At 52.2% G+C, this 20,597-nt stretch overlaps 1 protein-coding gene across 1 annotated transcript in view; it reads left to right on the forward strand.

Moving 5' to 3' along the window:
• Positions 1-20,597, forward strand: part of LOC138526300 (E3 SUMO-protein ligase RanBP2-like) — a 1,418,318-nt gene that overhangs the window by 349,770 nt on the left and 1,047,951 nt on the right. The window lies entirely within an intron of this gene.

Below are 20,597 nucleotides of genomic sequence, written 5' to 3' on the forward strand. Positions count from 1 at the left end.
TGCCTTTTCGTCCTAGGGGACAGCAGTGGAGGGGAGGTTCTTTTCGTTACTACTCCTCCTTTGGTAGAACGAGAGGGGCTGCCAGTCAAAGGGGTCAAAGAAAAAGTACCCGTGGTGGTCGGGGAAATAGAGGTGCCAAAGCCACTCAGGCAGCTGCCTCTTTGCCTTCAGGCACAGCTGCAGCCGCTCCAAAACAGTCTTTGCGGCCATGTCCCATGGTTTGCCGGTTGGGGGCAGGCTGTCTCAGCAATTCTAATGGTGGCGAGCCATTACTTCGAATGCGTTATTCTGGATACAATAGCCCACGGCTACTGCCTTCCTTTCCTAAAGCGGCCTCAGGACAATCCACCGGGGAAACTTTCTTTGAAGCTTCCAGATCCGCTCCTAGTGCAGGAAATCTTGACCCTGCTGGAGAAAGGCACTGTAGAACTGGTGCCTTTAGCGGTGAGGAACAAGGGTTGGTATTCCCCTTATTTTTTAATCCCAAAGAAAGACTGGGGATTGAGACCCATCCTGGACTTGCATTGGTTGAACAAACTTCTCAGGAAGGACAAATTCAAGATGGGTTACTCTTTCTCAAGTCCTTCAGGCCCTTCAACTTCAGGATTGATTGGTGTCTCTGGACCTACAGGATGCTTACTGTCATGTGCCGATTCATCCCAATCACAGAAAGTACCTGAGGTTTGCGACTGGCGACTCGTGGGATATGCTGGACACAGTTTGGGCCAGGCTGTTACCAAACGGACCTTGTCCAGGTGGATTATCCTCACAATTACTGAGTGGGACCGATTGGTGGGTAAGGACCCTCCTGAAGGGTTGAAAGCTCATTCCACTAGGGGCGTGGCTACTTCCACCGCCCTCCAACGGTGAGTTCCTGTTAGGAATATTTGTGAAGCAGTCATATGGGCTTCTATCAATACTTTTGTTAAACATTAGTCCCTGGATACGATCAATGGTCAAGATATGGCCTTTGGTAAGGCGGCTCTTTATTCTGCCATCTGATTGGGTACTCTAAATTCTTTTCCCTGCCTCCATCCTTATGGTACTGCTTTGGGAGTCTGTCAAAGATGTGGAATACGTTGGAGGACACAATCCATTCGAATAACAAGTTACTTACCAACTGGTAACGTTCTTTCGACTGGATGTTCCTCCAATGTATTCCACATCGCCCTCCCGACCTGCCCCTCTGGAGAATTTCCTATGCGATTCCAGCTTAAGTTTCTGCAAGGCTATGTGCAGTCCAGCACACATTGGATTGGTGTCACACGTTCTGGGGGGAAAAACACAAACTGAGGCTACGGGCGTCGTGCGTCCTATTTATAACATCAGATGACGTCGCCCTCAACGGAGGCCTTCGAGGGACATCGACCCGATGTAATTGACGCAGACCACCCTCTGCCGAAAAAGTTTCTGAAGTGCACAGCTGTGGACATTACATGTCAAAGATGTGGAATACGTTGGAGAAACATCCAGTCGAAAGTACGTTACCAGTTGGTAAGTAACTTGTTCTTTCCTGGGTAAGGGTTTGCTCTCACTTCTTTCTACGTCATTCCCAAGGTAGACCACATCACTCTGACCAAATTGACATTTGTTTACTTTGATGGTTAGATGGGCCTGTTGTAGCCTGCAACACGTATCCAATGTGGTAAACCTGTTTTTCACAAGTGCGGCTGAACACTGCCATGTCATCCCAAGTATGCCATGCAGAAGTCCTCTAACCCATTTAGAACATGGTTCACCATACTTGGAAAATGGCTGGTGCATTTCTCAAGCCAAAGGGCATGATCTTAAACTGTTATAGGCCTTCAGGGCTATGAAATGCTGTATTTTCCTCGGCATGGTCTGTCGGGGTTATTTGCTAATAACCTGACGTTGGGTCAAATGTGCTGAGGAACTTGGCAGCTCCAAGTTTTCCCACCAGCTCATATAGGTAAAGGATGGGCATCAGTCTTGGTGACTGCATTTAAAGCTCTGTGGTCCACACAAACTTAATTCCTCAGTACTTCCTTTTGGCACTAGTACAACTGGATCTAGGCCATGAACGTGTGAAGTGTTCAATGACTCGAAGGTCAAGCATTTTTTTGACCTCTTTCTTGTTGATTCCACACTTGGTCTGACATTCTGTTGTCCTCCCTGCTTTTGACAGGGACTCAACCACCAGTATCCATATCATGTTGAGCCGAAGGAGTCAAGCCTGGTGTTGGTGAGAACAGAGGTGCAAACTGAGTTGACTGCTGTGATGCTGGAAATGCATTGGAGGGACAGGGCCTCCGTATCCTTGTCCTTTACTGCTTTTTATCATGTGGTCTGTCGTGTTTTCCGCGCAGGAGTTCATGTGGGACTCCTGGCAGTGCTGCTCTCTTGGTTTGGTGAATAGACCCATGGGATACCCTTATGGCACCCATGGGTAGGGGTGCAGCCCTGTGCCCCTAGTGTATGTTTTTGGGCACCTGTGTGTGACCCACAGAGCAGGGTACTGGCTGGTAGCAGCTACGTGCTGAATTGACTGGTACCCTGAGCGTCCTCCATTTTGGGATGCCCAGGCCCTGTCATTGGAATCGGTAGATTCCTGATGGCGACAAAATGGCCCCCATGGCCTCTTGCCTTCCATCACCTGTTACCTTGATATTCCCGAAGTCCTGGGAAGCCCTGGCTCTGTCCCTTTCCCCTGGCTCTGTCCCTTTCCCCTGGCTCTGTCCCTTTCCCCTGGCTCTGTCCCTTTCCCCTGGCTCTGTCCCTTTCCCCTGGCTCTGTCCCTTTCCCCTGGCTCTGTCCCTTTCCCCTGGCTCTGTCCCTTTCCCCTGGCTCTGTCCCTTTCCCCTGGCTCTGTCCCTTTCCCCTGGCTCTGTCCCTTTCCCCTGGCTCTGTCCCTTTCCCCTGGCTCTGTCCCTTTCCCCTGGCTCTGTCCCTTTCCCCTGGCTCTGTCCCTTTCCCCTGGCTCTGTCCCTTTCCCCTGGCTCTGTCCCTTTCCCCTGGCTCTGTCCCTTTCCCCTGGCTCTGTCCCTTTCCCCTGGCTCTGTCCCTTTCCCCTGGCTCTGTCCCTTTCCCCTGGCTCTGTCCCTTTCCCCTGGCTCTGTCCCTTTCCCCTGGCTCTGTCCCTTTCCCCTGGCTCTGTCCCTTTCCCCTGGCTCTGTCCCTTTCCCCTGGCTCTGTCCCTTTCCCCTGGCTCTGTCCGTTTCCCCTGGCTCTGTCCCTTTCCCCTGGCTCTGTCCCTTTCCCCTGGCTCTGTCCCTTTCCCCTGGCTCTGTCCCTTTCCCCTGGCTCTGTCCCTTTCCCCTGGCTCTGTCCCTTTCCGTGGAAGTTCCATATATGGTAGTGTGGGGAAGTGCTGACCAGACTGGCTGGAGCCTTCCCAACAACCGTGTGTTGTGGGTACTCCTGTGGGTGGGACCTGGGTGAATGGAGTGTGTGACGAATACACATTCTGTGTTGTGGGTGTCTAGTATCTGGCGTTTGACACAATGACTGAGACGGCCCTGCCCGAAACCGTTATGAATGCAGTATGGAGTGTTGAATGGCTTGGTACTTGTCCCATTACACAACTTGTTGTGAGTGTCTGGAGAAAAGTGAATGGCCTGAATGCACGGTGTGCCTGATTGGCTGCCTGCCTGAATGCCCTTAGTCGTGATTGGATGCTGGAGTATGACCCAACAGAATGAATGGGAGATCAACAGTATATCTGGGAACCTCTCACTGCTAGGAATCGTGTTCAGAAGCTGAAGTCCACTACGACGAGTAACTGAAGCTTGATCTTGAAACCCTGCTGGAAGAGAATTGCTGTTGCTCTCCTTCACAATCTGAAAGCTGCTGTGTCTCCAAGGACTGACCCAGAGAGGACCTGGTAAGGCGCCCTCTTCCCGAGCTATGAGTGACCATCGTGCACCAGCTGATCTTTGCCAAAGCTCCCTGCTAGACAGACCTTCGACAGGCTGCCGACCCAAGACGGGTACTGCTGCGGACTCCCAAAGAGAAGCGCCCGGACTGTTGTCCGCCACTGTCGATGACCGCCGTCGCTGACTGGAGCCGCCGTGCTCCCGTTTGCCTAAGAACTTTAGAATCCAAGGATGCTCTCATCCGCATGGTCGCCACTGTATCCTGCTGGAGAAGGCCTGACCGTTGATGCGCCGAGGAGCATCCACCAGTGGGTTTCCCGCCATTCAAGGACCACAGAGATGCCGGCGACTCGATGCCCTTGCTGGGCCACAGTTCTTCAAACTCTTTGCGCTCCAGAACTATCGACACCGAGGTGCCCCGCACGCCTCTTCCTTGCAGGACGTTTATGCTTCCCAGTCAACGAGCACCGCTAGGAACGACGCAGCCACTTCACCTTCGTAGCTCGACCTATTCTCCGTCCGACCCGTGACTCCTGCCTTAAAAGGGAGGGCACTCGAGAAGGGCCGTCGATTCCCCGACTAGGAACGCTAGAACGCCAGGTACTTTGGGGTTGCAGAACTATTGGGAAGTCTAGTGTGAACAATATATGGACTGGGCTTGTATCTTTATTCTACAGGTTGCCCAGGTGGAGGGGTAAAGGGGGGGGAAATCTCTACACAGAACTGCCTAGGTAACGGGACCAGTATTGTGCCAATTGTTCAACCATCTTGCTTTGCTTCCTCTCTCTACTGCTGGTTTCCTCTTTATTGATCTGTGTGCCATTTTGACCGTATAGTGGATGCACTTTAATGAGATCTAATAATCGTTGTGGTACCACTTTAGAACTGTATATATTTACCATTGTTCATTTTCCGAGCACACAGTGCGTTATCGTGATATTGTATATAACCCTGGATTTTAATTATATAAAGACTATTTTAACCGATACAGTGTGCGGATATTCCTTTGTGGGTGCTTGGGGACTACACTGTACTTAAGAACCAGCCTGCATCACCTAGGCCTTGATTGCTCGACCACGTACTAATAATAGAGAATCTTGGCTGGGGTCCTCTGTGCCTCTCCTGTATCATATAGAGAGCAGAAGTACAGACAACCCCTCCGGCCGTTACAACCGCCCACTCCAGGAGGGAGACGGTGAAGCTACAAGATTGTCAAAGGAGAGGCAAAATGTTTGTGGCATGGCCATTTTCCAGTATATGATGCTGTAATTGGCATCGAGTGGTAGAATGCAAAAATGCACAAGACTATAAAAAAGAAAATGCCATAAACGGTAGAAAAATATCTGCTACTTCCACAGCGCATCCTGAACACATCATACAAGTAACCACAAAGTTAGTGCCACAAAGTGCCTCCACCTTACTGACAGTGATGTGCTCAGATTAAAACAAACACAGAATGTTAATATGGAGAACAGAGTTCTCCTGAGTTGATAGCCATAGGGACTGATCAATTACCCCAAAACCGATTAGCTTAGCAAAGTAAAGTCCGTCCTTGTGTCTCGATCTTTGAAGGAATTCAATAGGTGAACTTCCGAGTCGATACTTGGCCTAGACGGGACTAATCTCTCGATTAGCTTGACCTTCCTGCGATTGTGGCAGTGGTAGATGGTAACATGGAAAGCACTGCACTCTTCCTCTGATTCATCGAGTGTATTTTTGGTGGCTCGCATGTCTGTTTTTTCTTCCATGCTTAGCTCAATTGCCGTATTGGCAGCAGAATGCCACCAGTGCCGGCTCTCAGAAGAGCCACAGGACCTTATGGGCATCACTCCAATGTGACAGTTTACCATGAACCCACAGAAGCTCTCCCATCAGCTGCCATGAGAAATGCCGCTCGGGCAGTTATGGGAGAGATATGAGCGCTATCATTTAATGGGGACTGGTTCAACACTAGTACCGGCACTTAGCAGGACAGGGGCATCCATGGCTCAAACAATGGTTTTGGAACCCGCATTGGTGGACTGAATACAAAATCCAGCTGAGACAAACCGCGAAGAGTGGTTTGTTAATGAACATCAGTTGGACTCTGAGTTAAGTAATCATGCTTAATTTCTGCAAACCAAGTTTTAAACCTCACTTACATCTCAGCTCTGGAATCGTCTAGTACGATTCGAGAAGCTGGACCCAACTGAATAGTCCTTTCCTTAACTGTAAGTCTCTTATGGTTCTCTTTAGTAATATACAGGACTTGAGAATGCTAACGTCTTGGGACATTGAGCTTGTGGAATTGCCAACGTTGTACAGCTTCACAGATTGGTCTATTGTCATGTTTGCCTCACTGGTGGCGGTGGAAAGGGTCATGTGCGCACCACCGGAGTTGCGTAGAATGGGAATAGATATCCAGGTCTCGTCAGAAGGTGCACCCTTGACCACTAGTCTGCCATTAAGGGATGAAGTTAAGAAAAGTGGAGGGCAGTGACCCAGGCAGCAACTTGACCCTTGCGTCTGTCCACCCCAAGTGCAGCAAATTACCAACTATAGCCATCTTAAATCCAGCATATGCCAAGAAGTAAACGGAACTGCCTTCCACTGATGTGAGTCTACTACCTCCACATGTTCCCTGCTGTCTTGGAACATTAGGGGTACATTTCTTTTACTTCCCATATGGCTGGTGTCCAGGCATTTTTTTTTTTTTGTTTATGGTTATTCCAAACCTTTACAAAAATACAAACAATTAGAGTGAAACATGTTTTCACTAATAAAAATGTAATTCATAAACGTCTTAATCCAATAAACACACATTATATGTAAAATAACTAAGAACAATTGAGTACAAATATAGAACACATTATGCAAAACGTACAGATACTAAAACGGATCGATCATGTTAGCATTTTCAAAAAAAGAACATTTTTTAATCGTAAAATATTTACCATAGTAGTACATTTTCAATCAGCTTTAGAAATGCAACTAATGCAAAGATTAAGGCTCTTCCTTGACCTAACCTCATCCGATTCCGTAAGGATTCCATACAATCTATGTAATCGATATTCATAAAACCTATCAGGGGAGTTGTTCGGGCCTCTCTAAAATAGGGACATTCCAGAATAAAATGCTTAAGGGTTTCGTCGGGTTCGAGACAATTTGGGAATCTCCATGACAGTCTTACAATTATCCCTTGGTTGACCCCTGTGCACTGTCCTTTCCAACGTATGCAGTTGATTCATTTTGAATCTCATGAAGTACATGCATGAGATATTACAAGGGAAAATTGCTAAATAGGAACGGCAACCATCTCTTTTACGGGAAAACTTGGCATATTCCTTTTGTGGAAAACGTATTTAATTCATCGATAGTCATAAACCAATCGTGTTCAAAGAGATTTTATTTTTCACATAGTCAGGCCATCTATACAAGTCACACTGGTCTACACCAAGATCATCTAACATTGATGGCATCCTTGAATTATAAGCCACATAAGAGCTGGAGCTACAGCCCTTTGTCGTTTTATTTTTAGGTGTAGATAAAGTGAATTATCAGATGGGCCGAGGATTTTACTATAGTTAGAAAGTGCCCTCCAGCCCCATCTGAATGAAGGCGATATTATTCCTAGCTCATGGCGAATTATGCAGTTGGGAATGGAAGCAGAAAGATGAAGTGCAGATTTTAACAAACTCCCCTGCCAGGTATTGAGCTGTTTTGACATTACATAAACAGATATCCAAGGAATATAAAACTGGTTCTCCAGCATGGGGTCTGGCATGGATTCACATGCTCATGAATATTCCCCGTCGTCAGGCTGGGAATCCTCGGTAAAGAAAAAAACAGTATCAGTTTCGTTTCTGATCTGTCTTTCGTAGTAATAACCAATCACTGGTCTCTGCGTCATACTGACCACAGCCAATGACTGCCCTCTACCTAAGCACCGCCTCTGGCAGCCATCTTCAGATTTTTACCGCACGTTCATGTGTTGGGATCCTCGTGCTATTGCTCTCGAGCGTTAGTGCTATTTTTTTGCGCTTTTTCACAAAAACTTCGATTCTTTCGGTCAAAAGAGCCTCAAGCTCCACCGATCCTACATCCGATCAACGGGGACCCGTGTCGGATTCGTCTGTGCCCCTCAAGGGTGAAGATTTCGTCGAGCTACGCTTCGGAGGACTCCAGAAGCTTCTCAGGCCCGGTCTCGGAGATGGCCCAGGAGAAGGGAAGCTCGACGCCCGGAAAGCTGTTCAGGGTCTGCCCTGGATGCCAGCTGCAGAACGTCTTTAAGGAGGACGAACACTCTTTCTGCCTTTACTGCCTTCATGAGGACAAAACGCACGTGGAGAAGGACTGTGCGTTTTGCGGCAACATGTCGGAACGGACCATGAAGGACCGTCATCAACGTCTCGCCAACTGGCTGGAGGGTAAGAGCCCGTCTGGCGAGAAGAAGAAGAAATCCGAGCGGTCTTCTAAGACCTTTGAGGGCGCCCCGGCGACGGGGGCCCAACATAAGGCCAAGCACCGCGAGTCCGCTGGCACCGGGAGCGCCGAACGGTCGGGCTCTACGGGCGCCAGGCAGGGCGCACCCTCCCCGGCACCATCAACCACGAGCCAACGCTCTGGGTCGGGTAAGAGGAAGGCCGAGCACCCGGCGAAGCTCCTGGAGAGGCCCCGGTCGAGCTCTAAGGCAGAGGAGGAGCGTGGCAGTGCCCCCTCCCTCAAGGATAAGGCGGTGAGCGCACCTAAGGTGGTGAAGGCCTTGATCCATCCGACCAAGCCCTCTATCGAAACGGTCGCGGCGGCCCTGGCTCAGCCTGTGGAGGCTGCACCAGTGGTGGCGTCCTCAGGGCCCAGAATCTCCCTGCCTCCTCGGAGGGAGTCTTCTTTTGTGCCCATCGATAGGACCCCCGTGAAACCCTCCGTGGGGAAGAAGAGGGGGGGGCAGGGCGTCGTCGTAGATTCGGCCTCAACCTCAGAAGAGGAGCTGATCGAGGTCTTAAGCCACAGCCTAGGCGTGGAACAAGGCCAGCCCGTCGGAATGGACCCCGACGCAGGTGACGACGACGACATCGTCGAGGAGACCGACGGGGCCCCTGCTCGCCCGTCGGATTCCCCTCTGCCAGCGCCGCAAGACAACTCGGCGGCCATTTTGTTGGCCATACAGTCCTTATGCTCCGAGATAAGGACGAGGCTACCGTTACCGACGGAGGAACCTCTCCCGTCGGGGGATCCAGAACCGGGACCTTCTGGTGTTCCCCCTACCAAGAAAAGAAGGATCCATCCACCACCTCCTTTTCAACCGTCGCGCCCCGTCCAGCCCTCCTCCCCGTCCACCCGAGGGGATGATACGGGGACTGACACGGCAGCGACGGGTACGGACGACGAGGCATACGACGTGGATATTCCGTCGTCGCCTCCCACCAGGGCTTCTCCGCCCGACGAGATCGGATCTTTCCACTCCATGATCTCTAGGGCTTCCGAGCTTTTCCAACTCTGCCCTGAGGAGAAGAAAAAGGAAGGCTTCCTTTATCAGCGGCGCGAGGCCAAGAGGAAGACGGTCCTCGCAGTGCCTCTGTTGGACGACATTTGGGATGAGGGCCTTTCCCTCCTCAAGAACCCTTCCACGACGCCAGCTAGAAGAGACCGGTACGAGAAGAAGTACCGGGTCCCTGACACGGCCCCCCTATGCCTCCGGGCGGAGCCTACCCCGGATTCCGTCGTCTCCGCGGCAGCCAGGAAGAAAGCGGGGGGGGGGTGCGGCCTCCACATCGACTTCCCCGCCGGACGGCGAGGGAAAGAAATGGGATGCTATGGGGCGTAGAGTCATCTCGTCGGCAGCGACGACGATTAAAGCGGCCAACGCCTTGGCCATCGTGGCCCGCTACGACAGGGAGCTCTGGTACAAGATAGCTCCCCTGCTGGATTTTCTGCCGGACGACAAGAGGGCGGAGGCCCTGGAGATCCTGCAGGAAGGTGAGGTGGCCTCGGACCACGCCATCACCGTGGCGACGGACATCGCCGACACTGGGTTCCGCCAGCTGGGCAACGGCGTTTGCCTTCGACGTCGTGGATGGCTCAAAGCTACGGACTTCCGGCAGGACGTCCAGACCAGAGTCCTGGACATGCCCTTCGACGGGAACAACCTGTTTGGCAAGACAGTGGACGATTCCCTTCAGGCCATCAAGGCGGATACTGAGACGGCCCGGGCCCTTGGAGTCCTGCAGCAACGACGGACGCCCTTTCGGAGCGGCGGAGGCAAGGGCGCCTCCAAAGGTTCCGGCGGCGGTTTCGCTTCCTACCGTCAAGCGGCCCGCTCGTCGTCGCAAGAGGCCTACAGAGGACGAGGCAAGTCTAGGGGACCCCGCCGTCGTCGCCAAGGAGGTCAAGGCGGCAAGGCCGCGTCCAAGCAGGATTGAACCGGCCGTGGGGTCGGGCCCCCACCGAAGCACCCCGGTCGGAGGCCGGCTGGCGGGCTTCGTCAGCGTGTGGGAGTCCATCTCCACCGACCGTTGGGTGCTGGACGCCCTGGCCCGGGGCCACGCGCTCGAGTTTCAAAGAAGGTGCCCGCGCGTCCCCCCCGTGGCCAGGAAAGAACTGCACGTCTCAACTGCTCCTGGAGGTAAAGGCGATGCTCAGAAAGGGCGCCATCGAACTCGTCCCAAAGAGGCTTCGGGGCTCCGGAGTCTACTCGAGATACTTCCTCGTGAAGAAGAAGACTGGAGGATGGCGCCCCATCCTAGACCTGCGACGTCTGAACAAGTTCATCAAGGCGCAGAAGTTCCGGATGGTCACCCTCCAGCACGTCCTGGGTCAGCTGGAGGAAGGAGACTTCCTATCGTCGTTGGATTTGGAGGATGCCTACTTCCACATTCCCATCCTAAAGGGGCACCGAAAATTCCTCAGATTCGTGGTCCAAGGGCGTCATTACCAGTTCAAAGCCCTTCCCTTCGGACTACGGTCGGCACCCAGGGTATTCACCAAGTGCCTCGCACCGGTGGCGGCGCAGCTGCGCTGCGAGGGGATTCACGTCTACCCCTACCTGGACGACTGGCTCATCCGCGCCAAGACGAGGGAGCTCGCCGTGGTCCACACGGCAAGGACCGTCCAACTCCTCACGGACCTGGGATTCTCCGTGAACTACGCCAAATCCCACCTGGTGCCCGCGCAAGTCGCACTGTTTCTGGGAGCGAGGCTCGACACAGTGTCTCTTCTGGCCTCCCCGTCGGAGGAGAGGACCAGGACCATCTTGGGCAAGGTGCAACGGATGTTGGTGGCCGACGCGGCCAAAGTGAGGTCCATCAAGTCCCTCCTCGGGATGATGTCTTCCTGCATCTACCTCATTCCCATGTGCAGGCTCCGGATGCGCCCGTTGCAAGAATTCCTGGATGCGCGCTGGATCCAGACGACGGGCAGCTTCGAGGAAAGGATCAAGCTCGACGAGAGTTTCCGACGAGCGATACGGTGGTGGGGCACCCGCGCGCATCTGACGGCGGGCATGGACTTCCAGACCCCAGCCCACCAGGAGACTGTGACCACGGATGCCTCCCTGGAAGGGTGGGGAGCGCACACCGAAAATCTGCACGCAAGGGGACTATGGCTCCCGACGGAGAAGTCCCTGCATATCAACGTCCTGGAGCTCCGTGCAGTGTTTTGGGCCCTCAGGTCCTTCCTTCCGTCCCTCAAGGGCAAGGTGGTGAGGATCTTCACCGACAACACCACCACCATGTTTTACATCAGGAAACAGGGCGGAACCAGGTCCCCAGCGCTGTCCAAGGAGGCTCAGGACCTGTGGCATTGGGCCGTCGCCCAAGGGATTTTTCTGGTGCCGTTTCATCTGGCAGGGATAAAAAAACACCATCGCCGACTCACTCAGCAGGGAGCTACGCTCGTGCCACGAGTGGGAACTACGGCAGGATCTGGTGGATCGCCTCTTCCGACGGTGGGGCACACCCCAGATCGACCTGTTCGCGACGGCGACGAACACCAAGTGCCGGAGGTTCGCCAGCAGGTTTCCCCAGACGAGGAGCATGGGCGATGCTTTCTCGTTCCCCTGGGAGGGCCTGTTCCTCTACGCGTTCCCTCCATTGCCTCTGCTAATCCGGCTCGTCAACCAGCTCAAGAGATCACGGTGCAGGATGATCCTCGTCGCACCTGCGTGGCCGAGGGAGATATGGTTCCCGGACCTTCTGAACTTGTCAGCGTCCCCGCCGATCAAGCTGCCGGCGGACGCGGATCTGCTCTCCAGGGTAGGAGGCGCCATCCTCCACCACGACCCGAAGTCGCTGAACTTGCAGGCCTGGCTCCTGCAGCGCTAGAGTTTGGAGGCTACGACATACCGGCCGATTGCAGAGAGGTTCTTGCAAAGGCCAGGGCGTCCTCGACTCTTAAATGCTACGGACACAAATGGAAGAGGTTCTCTGTCTGGTGCCACGCACAGAAGATTAACCCTCTACGGATTACGGCTCCCCAAGTACTGCCGTACCTGCTGACGCTGGCCAAGGCTGGTCTGGCACACGCGTCCATCAAGATTCATCTTGCTGCGATCTCCCGATACACCAGAACCACGGGGCGGACGTCCTTGTGGTCTCATCGTCTGGTGAAAGAGTTCATGAAGGGACTGTTCAGATCGTTCCCGCCGGTGAAGGCTCCGGCCCCGGCGTGGGAGCTCAACGTGGTGCTGACCAAGCTCATGGGACCTCCGTTCGAGCCTCTGCACTCGGCCCCGTTGAAGTTTCTATCGTGGAAAACAGCTTTTCTCGTGGCCATCACCTCCGCACGACGAGTGGGAGAGATCCAGGCCCTTTCCTGCAAGGCCCCGTACTTGACTTTCCACGACACGAGGGTAGTGCTCAGGACGCACCCCTCCTTCATGCCCAAGGTACCGTCGGACTTCCATCTCAACGAACCCTTGGTGTTACCTGTGTTCTTCCCGTCGCCTTCGTCGCCGGCTGAGAGGACTTTGCACTCGCTGGATGTAGCTAGAGCGCTGAAGTTCTACGTGGACCGCACGAAGGGTTTCGGAAGACATCACAACTCTTTGTGAACTTTGGACCTGTCAATCAGGGGAAGGCTCTCTCGAAGGCTTCCATCTCCAGATGGCTCTCCGGCTGTATCATGTACTGTCACCGGTTGGCAAACCGACCGCTGCCTGGCGGTCCGAGAGCCCATTCCACCAGAGCGATCGCAGCTACCACGGCGTTCCTATCTGGTGTGCCCCTGCTGGACATATGCAGGGCTGCTACGTGGAGGTCGACGCACACCTTCACGAAATTCTACTGCGTCGACCGGGATTCCAGGGAGGAGTCCAGGGTCGGCCAAGCAGTGCTGCGCAACCTGTTCGCCTGAGGTGAGCCTGGTGAGGAGGTAAGATGCTTAATGTTGAGTTGATGTGATGCTTAATGTTGAGCCTTTGCCACCTCCCGTGGTTGTGCATGTGTGTACTGCTATGTATTCTTTATTCATGAGCATGTGAATCCATGCCAGACCCCATGCTGGAGAAGGAACAAGTTACTTACCTGTAACTGTTGTTCTCCAGCATGGGTCTGGCATGGATTCACATGCGAACCCTCCCGCCTACCCCTCTGCGGCTCTTCACTTGGTCATACTGCCACTTCACGTGCTTCCAAATCTGAAGATGGCTGCCAGAGGCGGTGCTTAGGTAGAGGGCAGTCATTGGCTGTGGTCAGTATGACGCAGAGACCAGTGATTGGTTATTACTACGAAAGACAGATCAGAAACGAAACTGATACTGTTTTTTTCTTTACCGAGGATTCCCAGCCTGACGACGGGGAATATTCATGAGCATGTGAATCCATGCCAGACCCATGCTGGAGAACAACAGTTACAGGTAAGTAACTTGTTCCTTCTACCTTTTTTAAGGCCATAAATTCTAATAATGGGACCACAGAAAATGTACAATATTTTGAAAAGGTGATTTTCATCTGACTTAGTAAGGGTCTTGCCTTTGAGTGTCCAGGCATTCACACCAGTGAAAATATTACTCTTGCGTCCCGTCCCCCTTCCTCCATCCTGTATGGGCTTCCCTCACTAGGGACGGGAACTGAACCTTTTTCCCCAGGAAAATAACACTTTCACTTTAAATGTATATGCGCGCGGCACTGGGAGCATGTGCTCCCCTAACCTTGCCGCCACACTGAAGTCTCCTTTTGTGCGTCTAGGGGAGCAGACCGCTTACACCAGTGCTCCTGGGTGAGGCCTCGAGCCTCGTAATTCCTTGCACTTTCCCTAATCTTTAGCTTTTTTTTAACCAGATTTTCAGGTTTTGGGAACACCGTCCACTGGAGCCCTAGTCTGTCCCCGGCGGATGTCAGCTGCTGCTGGCTTCAGCAGGTGCCTGTTGTGCAACGGTTCCTTTCCCACTTCGGATCTGCATGCGCTCAGCCTCTGGAGCCTTGAGGAAGACCACGGATGGGAAGGCTGCTGAGCTAGTACTCTACTGCAGAGCATTAAGGAATACGTACGCCGGAAGACCAAGAAGGTAAGCAAACTCTTCTTAAAAGCACACCACAGGGGTGACTCCTTCCCAGGGACGCATGTTGACTGGAGGGGTCAGTTGGACCCTCGCACCAGCAGGAAGGACACTCCGGCTCTTGTAGCTACTGGCTTAATGGCCGAGGGGTCTAAGGGCCCTACTGGTTCCTCAGCCAATGAACCTAGTGGCAATGGTACCGGGACACATCCTGAGGGGCTCAGCTTTGTTACTGGGCACTCGCCTGAGGGGGGTGGCAACACGCAGCGCAAACAGCACTACTGGCCCGATGGCCAAGGGCCAACTGCCTTATAGGCCCATTTCTGAGGTTCAGGGTGTGGCAGAGCCGATGTGCTCAGGCATGCAAGCTAAGCCCAGGCCTGCATCATTCACGGTCCCATGTGTGGAAGGTATGGACAAGATGGCAGACCACCAAAGGTGGGAAACGATCCCGACCAGGACAGAAGCTAGCCAGCATGGCAAACTGCAAAGGCGCAAGCCTTCTGCCACAGTGAATTGGGTTTCTATGACTCCGGTCACATGGACTACTTCATACCCAACCTTCACGGGTCAAGCACGGTACTATGAGGGCATGTACTCACAAGATGGGAGGGGGGGCGGCAGACAACAGGCCTTTACTCTGCCGCAGCCGGCGCTGTTGCAGGATCGCACCCAACCCGCTTGCGAGGATCCTTTTTGTTGACCTATTTTTGACCCTTTTGCAGCCTCTGAAGATGAGGAACATTCTTAAAGGCATAATTCAGGAGACGCTGCCACCCACACTGCCACCTCAGACTGTGCCAGCGCAGGCTGTACCTCCACCTCCACCACTGTTGCCCATGCCTCTGGTAGTTCCAGTTGCAGCAGCTGCACCTCCGGTTCCAGCACCTGGGCCAGCTCCAGAAGCAGACGTAATGCCTGCGAACCCAGCGGCCCCTTCTAACTCGGGTGACTAACATGACACTGATGTGGAGCATGACATGCCTTCTTTGGTGAGGGAATTCCATGCTGGGATCGCTGGCCTAGCTGAATACCTGGGAATCCCTCGGGCCCAGATGGAGCTGCCGAGTCAAGGGTACTGGTAGAAGTACTCCCCATCAAGGAGGAATCCAGATCTGGCATCCCATTGTAGTAAGACGTGGATGCTCTGGCGAAGTGTTGGCTCGGCCCCACTCCACTTAGCCAACAAATAAAAGGCAAGATGCAAAATTCAGGCAGATGGAGGGCGACACTCTGCTCTGGTCAGTTCACCTTCAGCCACTGTAGTCGGTCATGGCGGCGTTGTCTATGAACGACAAGCCTAAAACCTATACCATAAGCACCTCAACTTCAGCACTTCTGGGCAAGGAAGAAAAAATGTTTGAGGCCTATGGGAAGAAGGTGTACTGTAATGCAGGGCTTCACTTCAGGCAGGCCAACGCTGATGCCATCCTGGTAGCTGCTAATCAACAGATGTGGGGGGGGGAGAATTGCAGACTTCATCCCGGATATTCCAGCCGATGAACGAGCCTCTTTCAAGGCAGGACTCACTGAAGCAAAACTTGTGGCACAGGACATCGTGGAAGCCACGGTGGCGCACACAGATACCGCTAGCCGGGCAATCGGTGTGGCAACTGACATGCGAAGGACGGAATGGCTCAAGGCGACCAGATGAAACCATGATGTTCAGGACCGAATCCTAGAACTGCCTTTTGAGGGTGGCGACTTGTTCCACTCCAACATTGACGAGGAATTCGATAAAAAGAAAAGCAGCTTGCAGATGTCCAAATCCCTGGCCATTCTCACCAAGCCAGCACCCGAAACCTTCGCAAAGGGCCACTCTAGATCAGACAGAGGGTGGTCCTTTGGCAGTTTCCAGGACTTCTGGGCCAGACAACGGGTCAGGTTGCCCAGTCAACATATCCAAAAACACCCGAAGTCTTAGCACAAGTGCTTTTTCCAGTCCCCCTCCCAGTCATCTGCCTCTGACCCAAAAAAGCAATGACTGCTCATTTCAGATCCTTGGCACCCCAGTCGGGGGCAGGTTGGCCCTGCAGTCACACTTGGCGCTCACGTTTTGTGGACTCAATGGGGATTTCGGTAGTCTTCTCAGGCTTCCGCCTTCCCTTGCCATTCCCTACCCCTTTACCACCTCCTCAGCCCCTCCCAAAGATCGGGACTCCTTCACTCTTAGCAGAGATACGTTCCCTTGTGGAGAGCGAGGCGGTGGAGGAGGTTCCTCTCCCTCAGCTGGGGCAGGGCTTTTACTCCCGCATCTTTGCTATTCAAAAAAAGAATCTGGTGTGCCTGGATCTTTCCTTCCTAAATCTGTACCTACCTCTGCCGAAGTTCAAAATTGTAACACCAGCTCTTATAGCTGAGACGCTGTGTTGGGGGGGACTGAATGTGCTCCCTGGATCTGAAAGACCTATATTTACATGTGCCCATGGTGCAACCTTCCACGGTCCTTCCTCAGGTTCTGGGTCATGGGTTTGCATTTTCAATACAAGGTGTTGCATTTGGCGTGAACTCTGTGCCAAGGGTATTCCCAAGACTGATGAGCGCGGTTGTGGCCCTGCTCACGTCGGAGGGTCTACATGTATATCCTTAACGACTGGTCCCCGGAGCAGGTCATGTACTCAGCGGACAGACTCATGACTGCACTCTACGACCTGGGGTTCTAAATCTATTTTCAGAAGTCTCGCTGTGCTCTACACAATACTGATGTTTTTGGGGCTTCTGTGGGATACTCTGAAGCAGAAGCTGTTCCCCACGAGGGATAGGGTGGCAGCAATCAAATCCTCCGTTGCTCACTTCCTCAGCAGAACAGTAACTACGGTCTGGTGGTACCAGCAGCTGCTTGGAGTACTGGTGGCATGCCTTCTGGCCATCCCTTATGCCAGGCTGTGAATGAGGAGGCTGCAGCTGCATTTTTCGGCTTCCTGGTACCAGAAGTCTGGTCATCAAGAAGCACCTACAGCAGGACTTCACTTGGTGGGGGGGAAAATGCAAACCTCATGGTGGGCAGACAATTCAGGCCCCTCCGGCAGATCAGACTATAACTACGGATTCCTCACTCCACTGGTGGGGCGTTACCCTGGGTACAAGGTCTGTGGTCCCAGACCGACCAACCAAATCACACCAACTGGCTGGAAGTGATGTCCATTTGGCTCGCATTGATGGCTTTCCTCCTCCTTATCAGGAGCAATGCAGTTTGCATTCGGAAATACCACTCTAGCTGCATGTACTACCTCAACAAGCAGGGGGGGCACGAGATCCCTGCTCCTATGCAGACTGCCCTTCGCATCTGGGAGTGGGTGATTACTCATGACATCTGGATCTCAGCAGTGCATCTGCCGGGGGAATCGAACCAGGAGGTGGACAGACTGTCAGTTGGTCAGACTACGAGTGGCAACTGAACGGGAGAGTCCTTCGAGACATTTTCAGGAAGGGGGCTGTCCCTGTCACAGACGGGTTTGCGACGGAGTGCAACACACTTGTCAGCAGTTCGCGTCCTGGGTGGGGGAATCCCTAAGGGACACACTTCATATCCCCGGGACGGGATGTGGGTGTATGCATTTCTCCTACCCCTCTCATCCACATGTTGTTTGTAAGATCATGCAGACCCAGCTGCTGCGTCTCATTCTTATAGCGCATCAGTGGCCCGAGTATAGAATTCCAGTCCTGACACCTATTGCTAGCAGTACAGGATTGGTCTTTTTAAGGAATGTCCTTTTGCACACTTTTATTATAGCCCCCCGCCACTTTTTGCTTGTCGTGAATGAATGGTATCCCCCCCCCCCTCCACACGCTTTATAAACCTATCCATGTCTCTCGGCACATGACTCCTTATGTGGCCTTTTGAAGACTCTTATAGGCCTACAATGTGTGGGCTACTGCCATGGTGTGTCCCTTAATCTCCCCTGGGAAGCATTCCGACCCGGAGAGGTGCACTGGTTCTGGTTACTTAATCGGATGGCTGCATGTGTTGACACTTTGGCTTCCAGTAAGCTTTTTTCTTCCTAGAGATTCCAAAATGTTGCCTTTCGTGTTGTGAAATCCAGTTATGAGGGCACAATAATTTGTTGCCATCGTGTTTGATAGTGTGGGTTAGGGCAGAATTCTATTTTCGGGGTATTGTTGCCCATTTTATTGAACCGCCTGAACTTTTTTTCTTTCCTTTTCTTGAATCTGACTTTATTTTTGTCATCAGAATGACTTCTACTGATGTCACCAAGCCACTGCTATACTGTCTTATGGTAAACTAGAAGGCTTCTACCTCATTTTGACCTGGGGTGTTTATAGTCTGGAGGCAGGTGTAATTTAGTTTACGCTTCGACAACGGCGTAACCGATTTAACTGCATTAGTAGCCCAATCTACCAGTACTTGGACATTGGGGTACCAAAACTAGAAAATTCAGAAGCCTAAACGTCGTGCCAGGCTATTTAACGCATACAATTCTTGTAACTACGACAGCTTTTTCTTTACATGCGTATAATTGCACACCAGTTGAAAGCAGAGGACAGATGACTAGACAAGCACACTCGCTTTTGATTTTCATCTGCCCAACCCAGGTGGTGTCTCATCCGCTAGTCTCCGTCGTCTCTCTCGGGTGGCCAGGACATGGCCATCGCCCTTGGATCCAGACCCTGGGGGTGTACCAGTGCTGAAGTTTCACCTGGGTGAGGGTTTCTGTGGGAGTGGGGCACCTTGTGGTGAGACCCTGTTAACCCACAACCCCCTATAATCCCTTTAACATATTCAGCAGGTAGGATATCTGGGGGCTATAAGTTTCTCCTCCACTCCCCCCAGCCCCTTTATACAGACAGCCTTCTCTGGGAGAAAACGGACTAGAACCGGAAAATTGAACCTGACCTGTCCCTTTACCATGTTCAGGCATTTGCCGTTGACTACTCGCACCTGATCTCCATTGAACTTCCCTACAAAGATAAAAGGCAGAGCATGAGAGCACACTTTGAGCGAGGCAGAGCTCACTGAGGAGCAATTTCATCCAGGCCACAGCTGAATTGATGGAGAAAGACGATTGTTAAGAAGATAAAGGAGGGAGATGCCTTTGAGCATTTCGACAATTGATTGTTATACTCTTGAGGATTTGAAAGCAGCACATGTAAAGCCAGGAAGCTGAGCAAAAGAATCCTATTCTGTGTCTGAGATACCCTGAGCCCTCCGGCACGACTGAGTCAGGGAGGAACAGCAGCTGGTGTGGTATCATCCATGGCTCTCAGATCAAAGCCGAAAGGAGAATCAACACAGCCTGTGCGGGGGGAGGAACTGTATGAGGCTGGTCTGTTTTAAAGGAAGGATACGAGCGGCAACAATGTATCCTCCGAGAGCAAACGTTGAATTGTTTGAAAGACGTCTGTAAAATACAGAAAGTTGATAAGTGTAAACTTGTATCTTTTGTTTCTCTGAAATATTCAACACAGTGGTCCGGCACCACGTGGGTGCTCAATCGAAGGTCTCTGGCGAAAGGTGTCTTACAAAGAAACAAAGCAGTAAAACTTTGATATTTGAATAGCGACATTGCAAATGAAAATCCACTGTGAGATAATTGAAGTAGTCATGTGAGGGTCTGCGAAGAATCCTTTGCACAATCTGAAGTCTTCGATAGAAGTGAACTACTCATTAAAGTGAACCCTACCAAGGACCGAGCTCGTTTGAGGGAGGCCTATTGGGATTGCAAGTCACACGTGGGTCCGAGCCTGGATGAGGGAGACCTATTGTGCCTTTTGAGTTGTCAAAAAGGGGTCCGAGCCTGATCGCGGGAGACCCGTTGAGTCATTGTGTAAGAAGAGGGTCTGAGCCCAGCTGAGGGAGGTCCAAAAAGAATGATATACCTGAAAACTAAGGACAGTGATTTTTTGAGGAGAGATAAATGTAAGTGTTTTGGTAACCTGTGACATTCTGCAAGCCAGAGACTTGTGGAGAACGAGTGACTTTATCGCAGAAGGTCCCATTTGATTTTTGAACTGCATCATGGTGCTCAAAGAAGCTAGAGTTCCAAGCTCCAGTGTGAAGCCTTGTCCCGTGCTGAAGCGTGGGGAAGGGGAGCTTATCACTCATCTGTACTGACATATTGTTTCTTGAACACTTTCTTTTGTTCATTTCCCCACACCATTTGTATTTAGAAAGGATTGGCAATCTGTTTATTAGTATGTCCCTTTTTATTTTGATAAGTCCACTAGGACTGTTATTTATACTTTGCTTGTAGCTTGCTCCCATCCTTAGATTTAGGGTTAGCTCGGAGTTCATCCAACCCATTGAAGTTCAATAAACACCCTTGAACTGTGAT

This window comes from Ambystoma mexicanum, chromosome 7p (assembly GCF_040938575.1).
Source record: "Ambystoma mexicanum isolate Mex_15411 chromosome 7p, UKY_AmexF1_1, whole genome shotgun sequence".
NCBI lineage: Eukaryota > Metazoa > Chordata > Amphibia > Caudata > Ambystomatidae > Ambystoma > Ambystoma mexicanum.